Below are 22,155 nucleotides of genomic sequence, written 5' to 3' on the forward strand. Positions count from 1 at the left end.
GGAGCTCAGCTTGGTGCTCTGTGATGACCTCGATGGGCAGAATGGGGGGTAGTGGGAGGTCCAAGAGGGAGGGGATATATGTATACGTATAGCTGATTCACTTCATTGTACTGCAGAAAGTAACACAACATCGCAAAGCATCTATACTCCAATAAAAATGACATTTAAAACATATGAGGGCTTTTCTTGGCTGGTGGGCATATCACAAAAGCAAATGGAAAGGAATCACAGAGCAGGGATTCTGGTACCACCCAGAAAATGGGGATCCTGGCAGTTCTGATCAGGAGTGAGGAAATTGGTCCCTCGAATGTGGAATGCAGTGGCAGAGGGACCCTGGGAAAGTCCGGGTGTGGTGTGTGCCTCCCTGGCACATACAGCTGGGTCTGCAAGCCAGGACTGACTTGTATCCAACAATGTGTGTCAGGTGTGGTTCCACCTGTTACGAGGTATTTGCCAGGTAACTTCACCACTCCAAGTGCTGTCCATCAGTTTTGTGGTGGTTGTGAAATTTACTTTAAGACACCTAACTCACACTGTGGCTGTGAGTCAGGAAAAGAGTGATTAGACATTGCTATGAATCGCCTGGGAGTACTGCAGGAAGAGGTTGAAGAAGTGAGGCTCCCATGTGACGAGGTGGCCGAGTGGTTAAGGCGATGGACTGCTAATCCATTGTGCTCTGCACGCATGGGTTCAAATCCCATCCTCGTCGGCTGGCTGAGTTTGTGAAGAGTTAATTTTCAGTTAGTTAATTCCTTACTCATCACTCAGCTGAGTAATTCCTTCGAATCCCCCTTTTCTCTGTTTCCTCAGTAACATTTGTCATGGCTGTGAACTTAATTTGTTAACTGATATACTTGATTCATGTTTCATTCTCCCACCAATTTTTCATTCCATTACAAGTTTTGCTGAGCAGGGATTCCCCATTGAGGAAATAATTGAAGAATTAATTGAGGGCCATAGAAAAACATTGCCTAATAAATTCAGAGGAGCTGATAAAATGATCTATAGAGAAATGTACACAAAATTATGGGTTATTTAAGGCATTATCCTGCTAATTTTTCTCTACGCAGTTTTCATCTTTATTTTCTTTCATAGTAATTTTATTTTTTATTTATTCACTTTTATTGGAGTATAGTTGCTTTAAAATGTGTTAGTTTCTGCTGTACAGCAAAGTGAATCAGTTATATGTATACATAGATCCACTTTTTTTTAGATTTCCTTCCCATTTAGGTCACCACAGAGCACTGAGTGGAGTTCCATGTGCTATACAGCAGATTCTCATTAGTTACCTACTTTATAAATAGTCAATCCCAATCTCCCAATTCATCTCACTCCCCCTTCCCCCTTGATAAATGCTGGAGAGGGTGTGGAGAAAAGGAACCCACCTTACTGTTGGTGGGAATGTAAATTGGTGCAGCCACTATGGAGAACTCTATGGAGGTTCCTTAAAAAACTAAAAATAGAGCTAGCATATGATCCAGCAATCCCACTCCTGGGCATACACATGGAGAAAAGCAGAATTTGAAAGGATGCATGCACCCTGATGTTCATTGCAGCGTTATTTACGGTAGCCAGGACATGGAAGCAGCCTAAGTGTCCATCAACAGAGGAATGGATAAAGAAGATGTGGTACATATATACAATGGGATATTACTCAGCCAGAAAAAGGAATGAAATAGTGCCATTTACAGAGACATGGATGAACCTAGAGATTGTCATACAGAGTGAAGTAAGTCAGAAAGAGAAAAACAAATATTGTACAATATCACTTACACGTGGAGTCTAGAAAAATGGTGCAGATGGACATATTTGCAAAGCAGAAATAGAGTCACAGATGTAGAGACCAAACTTATCCTTTATGTTCTTTAAATGTGTGCATTCCTCAGGATTTAGTCTAAGCCCTTTGTGTTCTTACTCTGTGCTCTCCATGTGTGAGCTTTGTGCCTGCAATATCTTTCACTAGCTTACATCACTTTCTCAATTTCCAAAATTCTGTGTTCTATTGCTTTCTAGCAACTCCACTAATATGCCCTATAGGGACAGCAGTCTCAACACGAAGAGCAGTGAACTCACCGCCTCCTGTCAGTTTGCCCTCCTATGGTCCGGAGCACAGTACCCCTTTGTTCACAGGTCCCCTGCCTCTCCTTTGTGTGAACAGCACCTACAAACTCGTTAGTTTGCTAGACTTGGCCTTGCAGGGAGTGACCTCTCCACACCTTTTCATCCGTACCCCTGCTTCTTAAACCCGAGCTATAGTGAGTTACTTAAACCCCATGTGACTACCACACAGGGGCAGAGATATGCACTAGGTGCCTCTGAACCAGAAAGAGGACACTTAGGGAGACGTTCCTTGTCAGAGGAATCATCTAACTTGTTTCGAGAATGCCCTCCATGCAGGGGGAGTTTGAAGCCTGTGTCCCTGGAGCAACGTGGAAACACTGACTACCATGTTCTCATTTACACTATTGGACTTAGGAGCTCGAGGTCCTCCATGGTCTTCAGCAACGTCTCTTTGCCATGCAAATAACGGGCGTGAACATGACTGGGAGTCATTATTCTGCCAATCACAGGTGCCAAAGTTAGAATTGTGTGGAAAGAAAACCAAGTACTTTCTACACTCCAGCACTCTTGTCTGTTGTCACCAAGCATCTGTTGGGGACTTCCTACAAAGCCTGTGGTGGGTCTCAGCATCTTGTCACTCCTGCCTGGGATGGTTTCACAAGTTTGTTCTCTCCCGTCAACCCACATCCTTGGAGTAAGGTTCTTCCTCTTGAACTGACTACACTGTGGCTGACTTATACCCCAGCTCCTTAGATTGCTCACCCCCTGACATAGGCTTATCGTATTATGCATCCCTAACAGTCAGCCAAGTTCCCTGAGACTCGTTAACTAGCATCTGGCCCCTCAGACTAATAAGGAAGTGCCGACCAATTGTGATTTTAATCAACGTTCACCCACTCTTGTGTCAGCTCTCCTCTGTAACATTTTATACACCTCTCTTTCATCTCTCCTTCACTCCCTCCCTCCCTTCATTCCTCCCTCCCTCTTTCTTTCTCTTTCTTTCTTTCTTTCTTTCTTTCTTTCTTTCTTTCTTTCTTTCTTTCTTCCTTCCTTCCTTCCTTCCTTCTTTTCTTTCTTTCATTCTTTCTCTCTCTCTCTTTCTTTCTCTCTTAGAATTAAGAATGATACAAAGCTAACTGGAATCTGACAAAATAAAAAAAAAATTTATCCTAAGCAGTGTCATAACTGAGATATACTTTCTAGAACAGGTGATAGAAACAGTCTTATAGAGCTAGATAAAGAACATACAAGTCATCTAGTGCCAATTCTTACTTGTTCTCAATTTATACACATGTAGCTTTTGTTCCTATTTACTTCTGAAAATATTGACCTCTAGAACACCACAAAAAATAATGAATTTAATTCTTCATTTTACTGCTTTATAAATTATCTTCGTCTCTTTCTGAAACATCATCCTCTGCTGTTTGTCTTCTCAAAAATATTGTGAGAATCTAACAACGTTCACACCACCTTCGCTGAGACCACCCACAATACCATCATCTTTCCCTTTGGTTATGGCGGGTTTTTACTCTACCTCTTGATAGGTATCCCTGCTTCCTGCCTTGACCCACGGCTCCCCATCCACACTCTAACCTCAGAAAGTCAGAGAGTTGCTTTTCAAATCAAAATCAAATTACAGTCATATCACTCATGCTTAAAATCTTCCAAAACTTTCTATCTCTCTCAGGGAAAAGGCTACAGTTCTTACAGTGATAACAGACGTAAGTGATCTGCTGGACATTCTCAATGTCTACTTTCAGTGGCTGTAAATCTCCCCTCCATCACTCTACCCCAGCTCTGTGGCTTCTTTGCTGTTCTTTCAACACCCAAGGTATCCTCCTGTCTTACCACTGCTCTTCCCTCTGCCTGGAAATGTTTTCCTTTTTGTCCATTTGTCTTGTCTCTTCATCTCCATCAGGTTTCTGCTCTGATGTCACATTGTAACCGAGGACCTTCCTGAGTGCCCTATTTTAAATGAATCTTTTTCCCTGATCCCATATTTCCTGTCCTCACTCATTTTTTTTCTCCACGTCGCTAATCATTTTCTGGCATCCAATTTGCTTTATTTAGATTAAAAACTTTACTTACCATATAAACTTAATAAACTCCATGAAGGTATAAATTCTATTCCATTCAATATCCCCAGACACCAGAAAAGTGCCTGCCCATGAGAGGTGCTCCATAAATCTATTTTCAATTATGAATAAATGAATGAAAAGCTTTCTACCTGTTTGATCCCTTCTCAGCATCGCCATCATCCTCTCCCACCAGGGCATTCTTCTCTATTTCTTTTCTCTGGTCCTTCCCTAGGATTCCAAGCCATGGCCTTTTTGCTCCCTTCAGTCCTTGCCCTCTGTGGTTTCATCTATTCCCAGGTGCCTGGGCATCCGAACTGCTCTCTCTTCCTTTAGCTTCAGGATCCTGCATTCGTCTTCCACACCACGGACATGGTGCTCTTTCCAAAACAGTGATATTTTCAGATCATTCTCTTTAAATCACTCTCATTGGTTCCTATTTCCTATATTAAATAATACACATATCTTATTCTCCCCTGTACACCTTCCTTTACAGTGTGGATGTCTCTGAATTTTCTAAACTCATGTAACCCCCCAGTTTAATCAACGGTATCCTCTACCAACATGGAATTCCAAATTCATATTTTGCTATCACTGACCTCATCATCTCTACAGAATTTGCAGTATTAGAAAATAAACATTTTTGACTTTAACAAAACTGGATATTTTTGTAAGAAAAAGAATCTTTACAATTAAGTAAAGAATATCAAGTCTTTATTTTTTTTTCAATTGGGGTATAGTTGCTTTACAATGTTGTGTTAGTTTCCGCTGTACAGCGAACTATATGTACACATTTATCCCCTTCCTCTTGGACTTTCCTCCCACCCACCAAGGTCACCACAGAGCACGGAGCTGAGCTCCTTGTGCTGTATAGCAGGTTCCCATTAGCCATCTATTTTACACATGGTAGTGTATGTATGTCAATCCCAATCTCCCAATTCATCCCTCCCCCACTTCCCTCTTTGTGTCCACATGTCCATTTTCTGTGTCTGTGTCTCTATTCCTGTCCTGCAAATTGGTTCATCTGTATCATTTTTCTAGTTTCCACATACATGCGTTAATATACAATATTTGTTTTCCTCTTTCTGACTGACTTCACTCTGTATGACAGACTCTAGGTCCATCCACATCTCTACCAATGACCCCATTTCGTTCCTTTATATAGATGAGTAATAGCAAGTCTTTTCTTGTAAGTCCTTTTAAAAAATGTTTTGCATCTATACCTTATATTTTGTGGCCATGGTATTTATCCCACTATACTGAACAGCTGATGTACACGTGTGTGCGTGTTAGCAGTCCAGACTGTGAGTAAATTCTGGTCAACAGCCTTTCCTTATGATACATTCTCAGTACTTATCACCGTACATATGAAAGTAACCCTATGAATAAGCAAGTGCTATAGAAAAGTCTATCATAACATGTCCTATTTTGATGTATTTAGAAGCGATGAAATTCAGGAACTATCAATTAATTACATTATAGCAACATAGACTTGTTATATATTGTGGCATAAGCTAGTGTTTTCATATAATTACAGTATATTTCCTCTTGAGTACAGCTTACTTGTGCTGAATACGTTCATAGCTCTCATTTATTTGATGAATTTTATAATTGTTCTGTAAGGGAGAGACCAAGTGCTTTAAAAAATATATACGCTCATTTTAAATTACGTATTCGTGTTAGAAAATAATAAAGGTACGTACAAAATACCAAAGGCAGCTACATTTCTATCATCCTGACACGTTAAATATTAATACCTGTATCGTATATTTTCCAGTCTCATTTTCAGTCATACTGAGCACAGTATGACTTTTAAACTTCATAAAAGATTGCTGCTTATAGCCTGAAATATCCAGGACAGCCCATTCTCAAGGCTCTGACCTTTAAGGGTGTAACACTCTTCCATTCATATAGAGAAGAAAAGTTGCAGAACAGACAATAACATTTGTTTTGTTGGAGGTTTATGGGAACATCGGGGCCTGACCTTCGTGAACAGCTGCAAAGAATGAAGGAATCCAATACCAAGAAGTTTGCAGCAACTAACCTCGCCCCTCCCTCACCTTGCCTTTCAAAGTGCTTTGCTAAAACCCGTCAAGAAGTTTGAGGCTTTTTGGACTCCATCCACCTGTGTCCTTGCTTGGCCCTGCGATTAACCTTTCTGTGCTCCAAACTCCGATGTTTAGGTTTACTTGGCTTCCCTGTGCCTCAGGCACATGAACTTTCATTCGGTAACAATAGGACTTGGGAAGAGTCTCAAGGAATAATCAACACATGAATAGATGAAAAGGAGAGAGTGTGTCAGGTCCAGCTGCCTGGTAGTTTCACATGTGAAGGATGTTGGTGTGTTTAGGGATGTGTAAAGTTATCAACACCAAGCATATATTGCATGTAATGTCATTAATTTTTGTTTTAAATAACATACAGCTTCTTTTTTTTTAACATCTTTATTGCAGTATAATTGCTTTACAGTGGTGTGTTAGTTTCTGCTTTATAACAAAGTGAATCAGTTATACGTGTACATATATCCTCATATCGCCTCCCTCTTGCGTCTCCGTCCCACCCTCCCTATCCCACCTCTCTAGGTGGTCACAAAGCACCGAGCTGATCTCCCTGTGCTATGCGGCTGCTTCCCACTAGCTATCTATTTTACGTTTGGTAGTGTATATATGTCGCTGCTTCTCTCTCACTTCGTCCCAGCTTACCCTTCCCCCTCTCCATGTCCTCAAGTCCATTCTTCTCTAGTAGGTCTGTGTCTTTATTCCCATCCTGCCCCTAGGTTCTTCATGATCATTTTTTTGGGTTTTCTTAGATTCCATATATGTGTTAGCATACGATATTTGTTTTTCTCTTTCTGACTTACTTCACTCTGAACATACAGCTTCTTTTTTTTTGTTTGTTTGTTTTTTTATTTTTTTAACATCTTTATTGGGGTATAATTGCTTTACAATGGTGTGTTAGTTTCTGCTTTATAACAAAGTGAATCAGTTATACATATACATATGTTCCCATATCTCTTCCCTCTTGCGTCTCCCTCCCTCCCACCCTCCCTATCCCACCCCTCCAGGCTGTCACAAAGCACCAAGCCAATATCCCTGTGCCATGCGGCTGCTTCCCACTAGCTATTTACCTTACGTTTGTTAGTGTGTATATGTCCATGACTCTCTCTCGCCCTATCACAGCTCACCCTTCCCCCTCCCCATATCCTCAAGTCTGTTCTCCAGTAGGTCTGCGTCTTTATTCCTTACTCCTAGGTTCTTCATGACATTTTTTTCCCTTAAATTCCATATATATGTGTTAGCATATGGTATTTGTCTTTTTCTTTCTGACTTACTTCACTCTGTATGACAGACTCTAGGTCTATCCACCTCATTACAAATAGCTCAATTTCATTTCTTTTTATGGCTGAGTAATATTCCATTGTATATATGTGCCACATCTTCTTTATCCATTCATCCGATGATGGACACTTAGGTTTTTTCCATCTCCGGGCTATTGTAAATAGAGCTGCAATGAACATTTTGGTACATGACTCTTTTTGAATTTTGGTTTTCTCAGGGTATATGCCCAGTAGTGGGATTGCTGGGTCATATGGTAGTTCTATTTGTAGTTTTTTAAGGAACCTCCATACTGTTCTCCATAGTGGCTGAACCAATTCACATTCCCACCAGCAGTGCAAAAGGGTTCCCTTTTCTCCACACCCTCTCCAGCATTTATTGTTTCTAGATTTTTTGATGATGGCCATTCTGACTGGTGTGAGATGATATCTCATTGTAGTTTTGATTTGCATTTCTCTAATGATTAATGATGTTGAGCATTCTTTCATGTGTTTGTTGGCATTCTGTATATCTTCTTTGGAGAAATGTCTACTTAGGTCTTCTGCCCATTTTTGGATTGGGTTGTTTGTTTTTTTGTTACTGAGCTGCATGAGCTGCTTGTAAATTTTGGAGATTAATCCTTTGTCAGTTGCTTCATTTGCAAATATTTTCTCCCATTCTGAGGGTTGTCTTTTGGTCTTGTTTATGGTTTCCTTTGCTGTGCAAAAGCTTTGAAGTTTCATTAGGTCCCATTTGTTTATTTTTGTTTTTATTTCCATTACTCTAGGAGGTGGGTCAGAAAGGATCTTGCTGTGATTTATGTCATAGAGTGTTCTGCCTATGTTTTCCTCTAAGAGTTTGATAGTTTCTGGCCTTACATTTAGGTCTTTAATCCATTTTGAGCTTATTTTTGTGTATGGTGTTAGGGAGTGATCTAATCTCATACTTTTACATGTACCTGTCCAGTTTTCCCAGCACCACTTATTGAAGAGGCTGTCCTTTCTCCACTGTACATTCCTGCCTCGTTTATCAAAGATAAGGTGCCCATATATGCATGGGTTTATCTCTGGGCTTTGTATCCTGTTCCATTGATCTATCTTTCTGTTTTTGTGCCAGTACCATACTGTCTTGATTACTGTAGCTTTGTAGTATAGTCTGAAGTCAGGGAGCGTGATTCCTCCAACTCCTTTTTTCATTCTCAAGATTGCTTTGGCTATTCGGGGTCTTTTGTGTTTCCATACAAATAGAGAAATTTTTTGTTCTAGTTCTGTGAAAAATGCCAGTGGTAGTTTGATAGGGATTGCATTGAATCTATAGATTGCTTTGGGTAGTAGAGTCATTTTCACAATGTTGATTCTTCCAATCCAAGAACATGGTATATCTCTCCATCTATTTGTATCATCTTTAATTTCTTTCATCAGTGTCTTATAATTTTCTGCATACAGGTCTTTTGTCTCCTTAGGTAGGTTTATTCCTAGATATTTTATTCTTTTTGTTGCAATGGTAAATGGGAGTGTTTTCTTGATTTCACTTTCAGATTTTTCATCATTAGTATATAGGAATGCCAGAGATTCCTGTGCATTAATTTTGTATCCTCCTACTTTACCAAATTCATTGATTAGCTCTAGTAGTTTTCTGGTAGCATCTTTAGGATTCTCTATGTGTAGTATCATGTCATCTGCAAACAGTGACAGCTTTACTTCTTCTTTTCCGAATTGGATTCCTTTTATTTCCTTTTCTTCTCTGACTGCTGTGGCTAAAACTTCCAAAACTATGTTGAATAAGAGTGGTGAGAGTGGGCAACCTTGTCTTGTTCCTGATCTTAGTGGAAATGCTTTCAGTTTTTCACCATTGAGGATGATGTTTGCTGTGGGCTTGTCATATATGGTCTTTATTATGAACATACAACTTCTTGTTCTCAAAAGACCTGTTCATTTTCATTGAAAATGCCACAACTCCATTAAACACGAGTTTTCTCATCCTTATGTCACACCGTTCTTCCCAGTATCTTTATGTGTTACCACTTTCCCCCTGTTTCACACGCAGCATTTTGCATGTTCATTACTCCACTCGTTACTCCACCTCAGCCTTTGAACCCGTTCTCCCTTGCCTCTGTCATGACCTCCTTCTTCAAGCATTCAGCAGTGCCAGTTTTTCTTCAGGGTTGACCTTTTCTCTCCTACATATGTTTCTTTCAAGCAGGCATAAGTCTTTTTAACCTTGATAAATCCAAACTGGATTCAAAGCACGGAATTGCTATTTCCAACTCACAACTAGTTGTCGTGAGTTGACTAGCTGTCACTCAGTAACAGCCTAAAATCTGGATTCTTAAGCCAAAGATACTCTTTCTTGAACAAATATTATCAGGTTTCCTGTATAAAAGAAAAACTGTAATAGGGAAGAACAAACCTGACTCCATATTGGATCTGCTTCTTTTACTTTAACCTTTATGTTCTATTGTTTTTCCTACAAGTTAGTCACTAACAGGATGTAGCCTATAAGCTTACGGTGTACATAATGTCCCATCTCTAGGAACCCCGCCTCCCAGGTAATGAGCATTAAGCTAAATACCTTTCTCTAGCTCACAGGAAACATCCCGACCAGGCCCAGCTGTGAATGGCTGCAGGAAGGAAGACATTAACACATCCCCTCCAGAGTCTGGCTGGAACCAGGAAATATTTACAACAACTTGTTGCTTTTTTTTACTTTACTTCCTCACCATCCCCTCTTTGCTTTATAAGAGAAACTAGAATCCAAACCCTGGGCAAGATGGCTCTTTGGGACACTAGTCTACCATCCTTTCAGTCTGCTGGCTTTCTGAATAAAGTTGATATTTTTTGTCCCGATGAATTGTCCCTCCATGTATTGGCCTGTTGTGCAGCAAGCAGTAGGGGCTTGGACTCAGGAACAAAATCCCATCCAGGAAACTGCCTTTAGAATGGCAAACATTTGGGAATGGTATGTATGTTGTTGACACATCTTCCAGGAGTGTATATCATTACACCATTTGGGAGGGACAGGACAAGACAAAATATTTATTTTATGCTGGCAAAGTTAGCTTCTCAGCTCTTTTCTTGCAAGCATGATGGTATACTCTAGGTCAGATATAATGCTAGCTTCAGATTTCAGAGGCTTATTTATTTGTTTATTTGTGTTACGCGGGCCTCTCACTGTTGTGGCCTCTCCCGTTGCGGAGCACAGGCTCCGGACGCGCAGGCCCAGTGGCCATGGCTCACAGGCCCAGCCGCTCCGCGGCATGTGGGATCCTCCCGGAGCGGGGCACGAACCCGCATCCCCTGCATCGGCAGGCGGACTCTCAACCACTGCGCCACCAGGGAAGCCGCAGAGGCTTATTTTTTGAATAGTTTTTTTAGCCACAAAATCAATGAACTCCACTTGGTCTTTAAGTCCTTGATATCTGCCTTCTTCGACAGGGCGCCAGCTATGTCTTCTCAATTGGTTTCCACAGCGCTGCGCCTTCCTGGTTTGCCTCTGTTGACTCAAAACTCCTCTAATCTTTAAATGTCTTTATATTTTTCATGCTATAAAATCAATTTTTTAACCTCTACTTTTTCCATCTTCTTATTCAGTAAATTAGTCTATTCGCATGAATAGTGCCCCTCTCTGTATAAATAAATCTCAAGTCCTCTTCTAATCTTAACTTTATACTAATTTCCCATCTTTCTTATTACATACTCTACAGTTTATTTTGGATGTTACTCTATTAAACATAATTAGGGTTCCCATATAATTTATCATCCAAACCATGACATTTTTGAGAAAGGGAAGAGTTTAATTAAGCCTTGTTTAATTAATAAGACTTCTTTAATTGTATCTAGACAACAGATGTAAACTGGACTGACCCGGGAACCCTGGACATATGGTCAACCTACCTAAAATTCATCAGAGTCCCCACCAACCAGCCTGCCTCCTGGTCCCAGTTGCAGCAGTCTACTTGATTATGCAGATAAGAGTCATGAGAAAACAAGATGACCACCCCCCCACAAAAAAGAATAAACTGCTGAATTAGAAGTATAAACAAATGAATATTTTGAAAAAGACATTTTATTCCTTCTTTGAAGACAATATGCGCACCAGAGCTGTACAGCACACAAATCCAAGGATGCCAGAGTTGTACGTGACAAAGTGTTCTCTCTGATATCATGAGTACTCTGCTAAATAATTATGTTTATTTCAGAAAGCATGATGGAATAGTATAAACTGAGGATCCATCGAAAATACTGCTATAAAAGCAATCACATGTTCTGTCAAAAAAATGAATATTTAGCAATTCTAAAAAGAGCAGCTTCCCAAAGTAAAGACAAATGTATTTTGCTGCAACTATTTCAAATCATTTTGTTCTCAATTCCGAAGTAATGCGTTTTGGCAGTGAAGGAATGGTAACAGAACACCGGCAAGCAAAGTGAGAGCACCAACTCTAATTTTAGAGCTGGAATTTAATTTTCCTGTTAGTTCACGTACAGATGAGTCGGTATGTTGTAAGAAAAATCAATGGTGCATTTGGAAAGTGCATTTCAATTGAGAAAAAGGAAGTTATCACCTGGAAGGCAAGGTTTACAGTAACCAAGATTAAGTACTAAGGTTAATTTTCAATTTTTCCATGGGCTTAGCGAATAGGAATCTTTAAATGGTAGTAAGAATATTGCTTCTTGGTAGGAATATTACATCTGATTTCATATGCTTCCGTGAACAAGTAGGTCAGAAATTTAATGCTTCAGTTGATACAAATTATAGTAGCAGCACATTCTTCTTGTCACTAAATCCTAAAAATAAAAGAAATAATTTCTTTAAATAACTAAAGGGAATTTGCTAAAATACTGTCACTACATTGCTTTTAGCAAGTCAGTCAATTTTGACTGAAGGCTACATCTGTACATTTTTTGGTGATACTTTTAAAAAAGTGTGGCTATGAACTCTCTCTGTTTTCTCATAACACTTTGGGTAGTCCATAGATGACAGTTATACAAGAACTAGGCAGAACTTAAGACCAATAATTATTTTAATTCACCTCTATTCATGAATGCTTAAGAACCTACTATCAAAATATGACTTGAGTTACCTGTTTTCTTTTTCACAGAAAAAAAAAATCAAAATGTAAAGAGCAAAGCTGGCATATTCTATAATAAATAATTAATGTCATTTGATCGTTTAACTTTGATTATTCTAGTTAATTATAATTATACCTTGTAAGATTAGTTCTTTAATCTTTCTTAGAGTATTGTATATTAGTGGATGTCTAAAATTGTTCTATTTGCTCTCTAGAATTTTGAGTACTACAATTTTTTGTTGAGGTAAAAGTTACATAATATAAAATTAACTATTTTAAATTGAACAATTCGGTGGCATTTAGTACATTCCCAATTTTGTGCAACCACCACCTCTGTGTAGTTCAAAAGTTTTACATAATTCTAAAAGCTAACCCCATACCCAATAAAGAGTTGCTTTCCATTCCTCCACCCCCTAAACTCTGACAACCACCAATTTGTTTTCTGTTTCTACAAATTTACCTATTCTAGATATTTCACATAAATGGAATCATGCAGTATGTGATTTTGCATATGGCTTTGTCTACTTAGTAGGTTGTTGAGGTTAATCCATGTTGTAGTATATATTGGAATTTTATTTCTTTTTATGGCTGAATAAATTTTATTGTATGGCAATACCATTTTTTTTTAATCCATTCATCCACTGAAGGGCATCTATGTTATTTCCACTTTTTGGCTACTGTTAATACCATTGTACCAATGCCATTCACGTACGATTATCTGTGAACACTCATGTAGGGGTATTTGAGTACCTGTTTTCAGTTCCTTTGGGTTGAGTACTACTTTTACCAGGCTATGCTCTCTGACCAACCATCTAGGTTTGCCAGGGACTGTGGGGTTTTTCAGGGCTAAAACAAAAAGCAGTGCCCAGACAAACCAGAGCAGTCAAACTGGGGAAGTCTTTATGGATCTTCCAAAGTGGAATTAAGCATAATATCCAGAAATAATACCCTGATTTCTACGATTGATAAGCTGCATTTCATCACAGCTTGCCTTGCACTAGACCATGAGCCTCTGGAATCCATTTATGTTGGAGACTTAAAGCATCTAGCACACTGCTCAATAACAATTTTGGGGTTAACTTTGAAGTAAGTTTAAATGAAATTCTTAAAAAAGTATTTGAGAAGGAATTTGTTGGTTAATAACATGTACTACTTTAGAGCCATACTGCCTAGGTTCAACTCCCAGGTCAGTAAGTAGTTGGTCCAGAGTAAGTGCACTGGAAATGTCTTTATTATTAAAGCATTTACATTCATGGAAAAGGGACAGCAAGAATAAGGAAAACATCTCTTCATATACATTTATTTCATATATTTTTTCATATTTATATTTTCTTCATACTTTTTTCCACAACTACATAAATAAGTGAAACTTTAAAGCATTTTCCCCCCTGAGATCACATGAAGTGTATTAAAAGTTGTAGTTTTTCACAATCTATGCTTAAGTCACTTAACGTGTAGTTTTTTTCTTGAGAATGCCAATTTTTCTAATATAGAAGGAAATGGGCAAAAGCCATAAATGTAATTATTAAAACCAATCATTAATGGGCATTTAGAAGCCTCATTAAGTAAAACAGACACAAGTCAGTAACCTAGATTTGAAAGGCGTTTGATCTGTTTAATGATTCCTTAAGATCACCCATCCTTATCAGACTTGTGGTCTGCAAATAAGACAATTCACTCAATGCTTAATTCATCTTCCTTATGCAGGTCTAAACCCCAGCTGGGTTGACAGGCCATGCATTATGTTGAAAAAGTGGTGTCTCAGACAGTCTCCTAATTTGGAAATATATCTCTGTGCTGAGAGGACACAAGACTGTAGAATCAATGGCGGACTTATAGTTTTGAACATATCACATCTAGAAGGATGATCTTGTAACTTAGAAGCACTACACACTGTTGAAATTTCTCTGTCTTGATTTTAAAATAAAATAGTCAGGATTTAGAAGCCTATGATTGATAGTTCAAAAATTTCCTTATGTCTATTTTTATTTTCTGTATCAGTAGTGGTAAAAACACTGAAGAACCAAAACACTGCCCTCACACAGGTGTCCTCACCCACCCATAGGTCCTCTGTGTCTTCCAGAAAGATCTACTTTTGCCACGTGTGTGTGTGTGTGTGCGTGTGTTGTAGAGGCCTTAATGCATTCAGTACAGTAAAACCTAAATAACTTAAGAGTCTGAAACAGAGATGATAAATTGGATTTATATTCAGTGTGTTAAGAAGAGTTGCCATCCCATTGTTAATTGAGAGCAAGACCAATATTCAGTCTTTTTTGTACATTGTATCCCAGGTTAAAAAAGTAATTTCTCCTGACATCAGCCTTTATTTAATTTTTATCTCACTGTTGCACAATGTATTTGCTGAACTATTAATCGTTAAAAGTACTGAGAGCTTGTTTTATTTGTGGATGACTAGAAAAGTCCCAGAAACTACATTAAAAAATGAAATGGCTTGACCACTTGCACCAATTCTTATAAAAAAAAAAAAAAGATTCATCTCAGTTTGCAATTCAAGTGCCAGGTTTCAGGACATTACATTTTGAGCTGCTGAAATAGAAGTGCTCAAAAACCAGTGTTTGGAAGGGAAGCCCAGCACCTTTAGACCACGGTGCCATGATGCATGGCACCGTAATCAAGAAACAATTCTTGATACACATTTCCAGAGAGATTCTTTCATATTATGTGGTTCCCTCAGGAGGAGATGAAAGATACTTCTCACAAACAAAATGCCATGGCTAGTGAAGAAATGTGTTTTACATGATTTGTAATTACGAATATTATTCAGGTGGCTGCCCCAGATGAATCTTTGAAATAAAACCAGTTTTTTATAACACATGATTCAAACGCTCTATCAGATCGGCACACAGCCATGGAAGGTTATGGCAACTTTTAAAATACGATGAGTATTTTATGAAAAATAAACTACTTGTTATGATATTTCATTTTGTTTTCATCTAAGAAATTAATATATATAATTCTGCAGAAATATTCATCATGTGATTATATGGGGTCAAAAAAGTTTATTTTTATGAGTAATTTTACCAACTTCTCTTGTTCTAATTTGGCTCTAATAAGTTGATATTTCAGATCTAGTTCTGAAAATCCTAACCCTAGAGTCCAATTCTCACATACTTCTGCACAATAAGCTTAAATGAGTTAGGAAATATGCCTACTTTACTTTCGTGGGTTTAATTTCTGAATATGTTTACTACAAATTCATTTTCCCTCCCACTAGGATTTAATTTACAGAAAGGTTACTGTGTCTCACCTCTTTTCTGTTTTAATACCTCGAATAGAGCAGTAACATCATAGACCCTTATAAATATGGAGAGAATGATTAAATTAATTTTAATTTATCAAGTTTAACTATGTTGATTGCAAATAACACATCTTACAGCATTTTTTCTAGTTGTGTTTGCTCTCCCACATTCTTCAAAGACTGTTCCTCACTTAAGCAGTGGACGTTCCTTTTGCTTTCTAAACTCTCTGGCAATAACTTTTTATCACATTTCACAGAGAAAATAAAACCTTTTAATACTGAATGCTTGGGCTTCCCTGGTGGCGCAGTGGTTGAGAGTCCGCCTGCCGATGCAGGGGACATGGGTTCGTGCCCCGGTCCGGGAAGATCCCACATGCCACAGAGCGGCTGGGTCCGTGAGCCATGGTCGCTGAGCCTGTGCGTCCGGAGCCTGTGCGTCCGGAGCCTGTGCTCCGCGGCGGGAGAGGCCACAGCAGTGAGAGGCCCGTGTACCGCAAAAAAAAAAAAAAAAAAAAAAAAAAAAGTGAATCCTGTTATCTTCCCTCTACCAAATGAACAAATTCTCTGCATCTATACCCTTTCTTTCCTTTTCTCTGGGTGTAATTTAAAGGTATGCCATCTCTCTCTGAAATGCCAGCTACTCTCTGGGTCTTCTAGATTTTCTTACAAATTGATTTCTTAGGGAGCTGAATTCTATTGGAAATCTATCTCTACTCAATCTCTAGCTGCTTCTTTATTAAGATCCCCAGTATCATTTTTAGGTACATTTTCATAACTTCAGTAATAGAAAAGCAAACCAAAAAGAGCGAAAACAAATCTCTAATAGCAAATCTAGCTAGCACCTAATTTTTCTATATGATTCTTCAACCACAATCCAGAGAGCCAAACAGTTTGAAAACCAAAAGTTTTATTTTTTACATTTCATTTAACGGGTCAAAACCTTATCACACTTTAATTTACAAGAGGCTATTTATAGTCTTATGCAACTTAGCATGAATACTCATACATTCGTATTCAAATGACTCCAGAAAAGTCAATGAAAATTTTAATATAATACTTGATTTTGGGGAAGTTAAGAAGTCACGGGGTGTCACTTATATACAATAGGTGTCTCTCTACCTTTTAATTTATTAAACGAATTTATTTACTTATTAAATTTATTTATTTATTAAATTTACTTATTTATTAAATAAATTTATTTATTTGTTTATTTTTGGCTGCCTTGGGTCTTTGTTGCTGCTCATGGGCTTTTCTCTAGTTGCAGGGGCTACTGTTTGTTCTGGTGCACGGGCTTCTCATTGTGGTGGCTTATCTTGTTGCAGAGCACGGGCTCTAGGCACGCGGGCTCAGTAGTTGTGCCAGGCGGGCTCAGTAGTTATGGCTCGCGGGATCTAGAGCACAGGCTCAGTAGTTGTGGTGCACTTCCTTAGTTGCTCCACAGCATGTGGGATCTTCCCGGACCAGCGCTCTAACCTGTGTTCCCTGCATTGGCAGGTGGATTCTTAATCACTGCATCACCAGGGAAGCCCCATCTCTACCTTTTTAAAATGTGAAATATTCAGAATTCCGAGCACACCTAAGCCCCGCATTTTCTCATAAGGGACTGTGGACCTGTCATTTCCTGCTTCACGCACTGTTCCCTCTTTATTGACTGCAATTCACCATTCAGCTCACTCCAGCTTCCTCTATGGACGCTCTTCTTGCTAAGGTAACTCGTAATTTTCGTGTTGACAAATTCAATGACATTTTCTGTTTCTTCCTTGACCTGTGAGCCCCATCTGACTCAGTTGATCATCCCCTGCTTCCTGAGATATTCTTTCTCTAAGTTTCCAGGACTTCCTTCCTTGCCTTCCCTCCAGTCCCTTGGATCCTTTACAGTCTACTAAAGAGGCTTCTCCTCTACCCACAACCTTCTCCACTACCTCTGAAGGTTGGTGTTACTTATGATATTTTCTATACCTTTAACATTCTACACTCTCGAAACATGAGTGTTTCATCCCCACTCATGCCTGTCAGATAATGAATTCCAGCTGAATGTATATATTTAAACTCTGTAATTTTGTTGCTGTAAACATACACAGACAGCTCAGTACGTACTAGTCTCCCTTTGGATGTTACGTAAGTATCTCAAACTTTTCTTGCATCAGATTTCACTCACATTTCTTCCCTGCATCCTCCCTTGACAAAACAAAGCAAGACTAAAAGTACTTATCTCTCCATTCATTAATTTGAAAGTTTTTGTTAAGTACTTACTATAAGCCTAGTACTCTTCTCGGCACGGGGAATATATTAGCGTGAGAGATGATTGTGGTCTCTGTCTGCATGGAAAAGACCAGACTGCTAAATCATAAATTAAAATAAGTTAAATACACCTTACAACTATTTTTGCGGTACGCGGGCCTCTCACTGCTGTGGCCTCTCCAGTTGCGGAGCACAGGCTCCGGACGCGCAGGCTCAGCGGCCATGGCTCACGGGCCCAGCCGCTCTGCGGCATGTGGGATCTTCCCGGACCGGGGCACGAACCCGTGTCCCCTGCATCGGCAGGTGGATTCTCAGCCACTGCGCCACCAGGGAAGCCCGTTACAACTTTTTATATGTGGGATGAAGGACCAGGTCGCTGGATAGGGCACATTTCTTAGTTTGGGTCCTTTTGATAGGGTGGTCTGGGAAGGCTTCTCTGAAGAGGTGACATTGATGCTGAGGTATGAAGGTGAGAACTATCTAATTAGGACCAGGGTGACAGTCAGGAGAAAGAAAGTGAAAAGTCCTGAGTGGAATGGCAGGAGGGAGAACGTGATCACGGCAGTAAGCTTCAGCTAGTTGTAAAAGTAAAACTGTTGCATTTTGATTTAGCAATAGATTGTCTGCTTTAAAATTATTTTATGCCATTTGAGAAGGCACATTTAACAACGTTTTTTGATGATAGCTCAGAGTTGAGTTTCTTCCAGAAGTATTTTTTATGTGGTCCCCATTTGTTTCCTTGACTAACTTCCATGATGTGTTATATTAGAATTTTCTGTGAAAGAAGAATAAGTCGCCCTGACATTTGAAAACTCACTGAAAGGAGCAACTAAGAACTTTTGAGAACAATACATTTCTAACACCTCCTTTGAAAAAATGTTAAAGCCTTATCAACTGCTTATTTTTAATTTATTCTTCGATTGGTGTGAACCAATTATTGTCTTCCTAGTCCTAGTTCCAGCTCCTTTCCTCACATTGAGTTGAAATACAGCAAGTTGGCTCAAGTTACCACGGAAATTTACAATTTTAGGGACCCTAAGTGTTGGATAGGATTTGGTTGATGGCAGCATAGAGAAAAGTGCTGGAAAATATGATAAAACTTTACTACTTTATACAAAACACAATTTACTTTCAATTCACAATAATGATAATTAATAACTTTCAATTTTTAATATTTACCATGAGCCAACACTGTGCTTAACCCTGATAACAGTCTTAAAAACAAGGGACCTTCCTTTTACAGATTTGCAAACAGATGGTAACTAGCTCACCTGTGATGATACATATGGTAAATCACAAAGCCAGGCTTCGAAGCCCCATCTTACTGAGAGGTCTTAAATGTCATTGTTCATCACTCTTGCATGAGTTAGATATAAAAAGAACAATGACCCAGATCAGGGTACATATGAACAAAAATTGAGTTCTTATTACCTTTGGGAGCACAATTTTATTTCTTGCTCAAAAATCTGTTATCTAAGTTGGGCGAGGTTTGAAACATTGTGAACATGGTAAGAGAACTCAGTAGAAGAACTGGTATCAGATTTTTATTTGACTGATTACATAATAATTATCGTTTACTCTTCTCATATAGCTATACAATCCAAGAAATAATAACTTAGTTAAACGGTAGAAGGGACAATAGACTTTTTAACCCTGAGTCATATACTCATTTAATTATTAAAATAAAGGATATACTTTTTTCTTTCCTAGAAAGTGATTCCAATGTAAACGCACCAAAATATATATGGATGTGAGTTATAGTTTTTACAGAGTATACAATTTAGATTCTTACATCTGATGTCATTTACCAGGTTTATTAATTTCAGAACTGAGTCATTAATGATCTGAGACTGTAAATGCATCCACCACTACACCAGAGCAAAGAGAAGTGCAATTACCATCAGCAGAAATGTCAGAGATATTAATGGACCTTTTTTCAACCTCTATTGTTTCTCACCTAGTTTTAATTGATAGTCTATGATGCTAAGAAGAGAAAATTTGTGGCCTGAATAGGAGAAAACATTCTTTACAAAGCTGTGAAGACAGAATCACTTAAATCCAATGTTCCATTTTTGACTTGCTGTGTAAGATAATGAAAAAAAATGTGAGTAAAGTGCAATAAAAAGCAATTCTGCGTTGACCTTGTATAGTGTCTGGCATACTATATGGAGTCAGTACTATATGCTCTTTTGATGATTGCTTTTGTATAGAAATGCTTATACCTACCTTTGTATGTACCTAGGACCTTCTCAGTTGGAATCAGAAACCAGCCTAAAAATTACTTTTTTAACTAGGCTTTTCCCTACCCTTTTAGGTTAAGGAGCTAAGACTATCCCTGTTATTTTCTGAAATGGCAGCAGGAGTTGGCCACCTGGCACTTCCCAAATTTTCATGCACTAATTTTTTCGTTCACTTGTTTATTGTATGTTTCTTCCACTAGAATCTAAATCTAACACTTGCCACATAACAGGCTATTAATGCGTATTTGCTAAATAAGTGCTGTTGGGTAATTATTTACTTGTACTGTATGTAGGCTACATGTGTCCTCAGACCCTTAGAATCTCATGGATAAGAAACAAACAGATACTCTGAAGCAAGTGTCACAATTTTTATTTTTTTAAAGATTCTTTTGATGTGGACCATTTTTAAAGTCTTTATTGAATTTGTTACAATATTGCTTCTGTTTTACGTTTTGGTTTTTTGACCACAAGACATGTGGGATCTTAGCTCCCTGACCAGGGGTTGAACCTGCACCGTCTGCATTGGAAGGTGAAGTCTTAACCACTGGACCTCCAAGGATGTCACACAAGTGTCACCAGTTTTAAAGGGTCATTTTCTGTCTATTATTTCTAATATAAACCTGGCAGTTTTGGATGGTTCCAAAAGATGCTACAATATGCTTCATACTCACCAAAACAGTGGGTCATGTAGGCTTAGCTTACCACTGGATTTTTAATTCTGTTTTTCAATGAAAGATTGATCAATTTCATTAATGACCTTACTCATGTTTCCACTATATTAACTATCTCTAGATGAACACATTTAAAATTAAGTTTCCAAGAATAGATCTTACAATGTTAATAAATACTGAGGATAGTAGAGGAAACTACAATTCCCAGTGAAATTCACAGAGAACAAGAAGGAGTTCCACTTGGATGAAATCCTCCAAAACCATTGTTAGCATAAAAGCAGAGTTCAGCAAGCTTAATTAAAAGAAAAAGGAAAGGAAGACTCTCCATACTAATGTCAGTTTACCCATGGGAAATAGATTTCACCAAAGAAATAGATTTCTTTATAGTCTTGGATACTCAAATATGTGAATAAAACATTTCACATAGTTATATTTTGGAAAAGTCACTCTTTTTGTAAAAGTGATCTTTTTTTGTTTTGTTTTTTGCGGTTCGCGGGCCTCCCGTTGCGGAGCAGAGGCTCCGGACGCGCAGGCTCAGCGGCCATGGCTCACGGGCCCAGCCGCTCCGCGGCATGTAGGATCTTCCCGGATCGGAGCACGAACCCATGTCCCCTGCATCGGCAGGCGGACTCTCAACCACTGCGCCATCAGTGAAGCTCTGTAAAAGTGATCTTTATGCCAAGTTTGTCACAAAAAATACTTTATTTTACTCCAACAGCACTTTTCTACAGAATATTTTTGGTAAGAGAAAGTAACAAATGCACAGATTTGCATGTGAGGACTCCTCTGTTTGGCGAAATATTTCCTTCCCTGATCGTCCTACAATGTTGCTGAGAAAGCGTCCCTAAGTACTTTTCTCTACTTTGGCATATCTTTAAAGAGGTTGCCAAGTGCTGAAGAGGGATATATTTAACCAAGCTTAATTGCATTTACTGTTTTAAAATTACAGAGCATCCAAACCGCTTACCAGCATTCTTTTGTGCGATACTAATGCTAGTGCCATAGAAACTGCAAAATGAAAAGGGTGCTAAATGAAGTAGTTTTACTATGCTCTTAACCCTTCCCCGAAACTGCTTAACTCAAATGTAATTTGTCCAAGAGTCTTTTAATTATTTGAAAGGGTTTATCTAAAGGTGTGTAGTTGAATAGGTGTTTTATTTATTTATTTATTTATTTATTTATTTTTGCGGTACGCGGGCCTCTCACTGTTGTGGTCTCTCCCGTTG

The 22,155-nt window shown here is 38.7% G+C and overlaps 1 non-coding gene across 1 annotated transcript; it reads left to right on the forward strand.

The window, feature by feature from the left end:
* Window positions 1–627: 627 nt before the first annotated feature.
* On the forward strand, window positions 628–709 carry TRNAS-GCU (transfer RNA serine (anticodon GCU)). Its single transcript has one exon. It is a non-coding gene; the product is annotated as a tRNA-Ser (tRNA).
* Window positions 710–22,155: the final 21,446 nt, after the last annotated feature.

The sequence above is a fragment of the Phocoena phocoena genome, chromosome 5, assembly GCF_963924675.1.
Source record: "Phocoena phocoena chromosome 5, mPhoPho1.1, whole genome shotgun sequence".
Taxonomy (NCBI): domain Eukaryota; kingdom Metazoa; phylum Chordata; class Mammalia; order Artiodactyla; family Phocoenidae; genus Phocoena; species Phocoena phocoena.